The sequence below is a fragment of the Egretta garzetta genome, unplaced genomic scaffold (assembly GCF_000687185.1).
Source record: "Egretta garzetta isolate BGI_Z169 unplaced genomic scaffold, ASM68718v1 scaffold108, whole genome shotgun sequence".
NCBI classification, from domain to species: Eukaryota; Metazoa; Chordata; class Aves; order Pelecaniformes; family Ardeidae; genus Egretta; species Egretta garzetta.
The window spans coordinates 7,290,079-7,294,479 of record NW_009260614.1 but is presented as its reverse complement, the minus strand read 5'-3'; positions in this window follow the sequence as shown (position 1 = coordinate 7,294,479).

The window sequence follows — 4,401 nt, the reverse complement described above, 5'->3', positions numbered from 1 at the left end:
CAAGTTTCAGTTTCTCCCAGTGCTTCAAACTCTTCGCTTTGCAGCACTTTTCCTGACCCAGCTCAGCTCGGGTTCTCCTCATTTCTAGGCTCTCTCGGGTCACCTGCACTAGCTCTGACCTTGCTGGGATTTGCTTGCAAATCCTCATTTTCAAGCTATTTACTCCCTCCCTGAGCTTTAATGAGCACAGCCAGGTTTTCAGGAGGGTGAGGCTCAAAGGTGAGGAGCACATTCAGCCACCCCCATTACTCTGAGCCCCATAGCAAGCCCTTGGCCTGCTCCTAAAGCCCCTTTGAGCTCACTCTGAAGCCCAGTTTTGCCTCACAAGAGCAAAGTCACTGCTGGGGACACCCCACAGCCCCCCTACACCACAACCCTCCCCACGGGCTGGCAGGCACTCACCAGGGCTGGAGGAATCCAGTAGCTCCAGTGCAGCCTGCTCACTCCCAAGCATATCACACTGAGCCATCACACCCAAACCATCAACGCACTGCCTGAAATACCTCTCCAGGGTCCCCTGGGGAGACAAGTCACCCCGCTGGCTGGGGAGCAGCAAGGAGTGCTGGCTGCCCCAGCTCAATCATAGCCTCCTGCTGCCCAGCTGAGGAGCAATCAGGGGTGACCAGCATCTCCTGTGGGTAACCAGCAGGTTCTGTCTCCTGGCCTCCTCCAGCTGTGTGGGGCCAGGGCTCCCGGTTGCCTGACTAGCTCGCTCCGGGTAGCACGCATGAGAGTGCTCATCCTCGTTACTCTGCAAAATGGTGAATCCACCCACCTGGAACCCTTCACAACAGAGCAGGCAGTAACCTGGCCCTGGCTGCTTAGCAAACGCTGCTGCCAAAGGAAGGAGAGGGTAAGAGTCCAGGGGAAACAGAATTAAACTGCAGGGTGAAAATCCTGCCTGGGGTGTTGAGCCATGGTGAGCGCTGCTGGGAGGAGATGCACACCGCCACAGCCCCAACTACAGGCCACAAAAGCACATTTTCTTATCTGTTTATGCCTGCTAGAAGATGAGAATTTTGCTCATAGAGGGCTCTGAGGTGAAATGGGTAAAGGACATAATGCATTTACCCACATTTTTCAGTCACTCGCCTTACCTGAGCTGCTCCTGGGCTCTCACCCTTTCCGCACAGACAACGCAACTGCATGGTGTGATTTATACCACGACCAAAGAGGCTGTTGCCATCCTCCTTGCCGTAAAGCCCCCTCTTGCTAGAAGATAGAGGTCATTACCAGAAGGGATCTTTTCAAAAGATAAACGATAGTGTACTGTGAAATGTTTTATGCGCAAACATTAATAAGGTCTATGAAAACGTGCCAGTCTATGGATTGCACTACTCTTCTCTTGTAGCTACAGATCAAACCATGTTGTGATTTATTCCAATGAGGTGCAAGAATCACATAGCAGGGAGCTAACAGTAGACAGCACAAGGAAATCTATGCTTGGGTGCCAACTGTTTCTTTAACATCCTGTAAAGCAACGCCTTTGAAAGGTAAATAGGAAATATTGGTTCTGCTAGGAAGCCTTGCAGGTCAGGCCATAGCCTCCCCCTCCCTGGAGCAGCATGGTCATTCGGATGCATTTTCTAGCCGAGGGTAAGTTATTCTATCAGTAAAGGTTGCAGCACTTAGCAGAGCTGTAAAAGCCCTTTATAAAGGAGAAACTGAGATGTACAAGCACAAAGTGAGCTGCCCAAGTCACCCAGCGAGGTACGGCAAGGAACCCAGACCTCCTGAGAGCTGGTGCAGCAGCTGAGGCGCAGGGACATGGCTTGGCATCGGTGCTGAAGGAAGATCCAAATCCAGCAAGCTTGCACCTTGCTTCTCAGCATTGCTGAGTTATTTATTTAGCTGAGTTGTTTTCAACCCAGGGTTAGCAGACACCTCAAGGTCAGTCCCCGAGCTACCTCTGAAAAGTTGGCAAAAGCTGACAGAAAGGATACCCAGTCCACGGATGCTACAAAGGAACCTTTGTGTGCGCAGCTTCCCGGCAATCTTCCTGGAGGGGCTTGGAATCAGAAGTTTGAAAGTCACTGAGTTAAAGCAGACAAGTCACAAGAGTTTAACACATCCATGGTTTTCTACCTTTAGCTACAGCTTTATTTTCTCACTCTGCGAGGCAATTCACCAGTCGCAAAATGTTGATTACAGCTGGATGGAAAAGGAGAATTTAAAACCCACATTTCAGTGGCTGCCAGCATACTCATTCACATGAACTTTTGAGAAGACCATTTCTTTGAAAATCTATTTTAAAAAGATGACTAAAGAAATTTGCTTGCAGAAAGAAGGCGCTGCTGTGAGCAGACAGACGCTGTTCCTCATTTTCAGCAATACTTTCACGTAATACCAAAATATTTGGCACAAAGCACCAGATTAAAGAAATGCCATCGCTGATGGCAGATGGTACTTCTCATCCCAATATGCAGCAGCCTGCTCATTGTAGATGTAATCTGATTGCAAACACAGCACGTGCATTTTTTCCAGATGAGCAAGCTTTACATAATTTTTCATTGCCCTTATTTTAGTTTGTTAACAAACATCATCCTTCTGAGCAAACAGCCTGATTATAGTGTTATCAAATGAATCCCTTCTGCTCACCCCACCCTTCCAACCTTCCAGCTCGTGTTAATGTCCTGTTGTATCAGCAAAACAACCTTTTTTTCCCCCCCTTTGTATTACCTGCTTGTAACACCTAGTTTTAAGCTGCTCATACCATCAAGTCAGGAGGGGGCCTTGAGAGAACCTGACTTAAGGCTATGGCACTAAATTACAGCAAGGCTTTCCCTATGTAAGAGGCTTGGGAAATATTCCAGGCAGCAGGTTGCTCACCTTTACTTTAGAACAAAACGAATTCAGTCACATATTGACTTGCCAACTACTTTTTCCCCAGTGGGAACTCACTCTGGATCCTCCTATAAGTTTACTCAAGTGTAACTCGACGCAGCAAGAGCTATGAAAACAGGATTTTCTTCAAGGAAGTTGCACTTCTATAGAACTTGTTGAACAAAGCTACGTACTTGCCAAATAGTGGCTGCTCAAGTTATGAAAGAGAGTTTGTTTAACAGAAAACAAGTGAATACGTGTCCGACTGCCTTTCTCTTCCCCTTCGCTGGCTGAGGGACAGGATTCAGCCGAGGCCAAACATTACTTCTTTGCTAACTAAAAGAGCGGCAGACTCACTCCAAGTTGAGACCATGCAAACACAGGGCATTAATGATCGTTCAGGGTGGACATTTCGGAACTAGCCAGGTTTCCTAGAGCCATACCAGAGGGATTTGTAAAAACTATTCTATTAAAATCACTTTTTTCCTACTAATCCTCAGACTCCCTCTCCCCAATAAAAATTTCAGAACAGTGTTCACAGATTTGCTTTTAAACAACGCTCCCATTCACCACCAGATGTGAACAGGCACCATTTGGATGCTTTGAACTCTTGTTCTTCAGAGAAGCAAGGCAGGCCGGCCTTCTTGCACTTGTCAAATGCACAGTGCCTGGCTCTTAACAAGCTTCCAAGAGCACAGCGAAGCATGTTTTTCCTACTCTCTCAAGCACTGAAAACCTGCAGGTGCAACTTGTTCCAGCTGCCCAGTAGCTGAAGCTAGAATTGAACAAGTGACATTAGCTTGATCTCCACAGCCATCCCTACGCGTCCTCCAGCCATCGCCAGGCACCCGCAGGCATTCCGAAACGCTCGGCATCTGGCCCTGCTCCAGCTCAGTTACACAGCACCTGTAGCGAGGAGGCAGAGGAAGGCACGATCATCATCAAGGAACAGCATCAGGAGAGATGGATCCAACCACAAATCCTGCATTTCTCATGATGGGCACCAGCCACATTCCCTACCCCATGGTACATAAAGAAAAAAACCTCTACATAAGGTGCTGACTGCACCACAGGTATGACAACGGGCTTGAAATGCCAATCGATTGCGGACCTTCGCTACTAATCTGCTCCGATGGCCCGCATAGCATCAGTGATTTATGAAACCTGCACAGCAACCGGGCAGTAGAAATAAAGACAACAGAATAAACTTCATCGTTTTTATTCTGCAAAGCAATATGCACATCTTACAAACACAAAATTAATCTAGGAGAGAAATGTCATTTCCAAATCAGCTATTAACCATCATGCAACAAGACAAGTGAAATGTAAGAACAAAACAAAACAAAAAAGCCATCTTAACCCTACAATCACCTGCAGAGGGTTGAAAACCAAGGCTCAGATTTTCTATGTAATGCCAAAGAAAAATGCAAAAGAAAATGGCAGCTTTCTAAGAACAAGAAAACACGTACAAATAGAATCAAAACTGATTCAAGTCATAGTTAAAAAGAAAAAGAAAACAAAAAAGGAAAGATCAATATGATCTGAACTTTAATATTAAGTTTTTACTCTTCTGTTTGG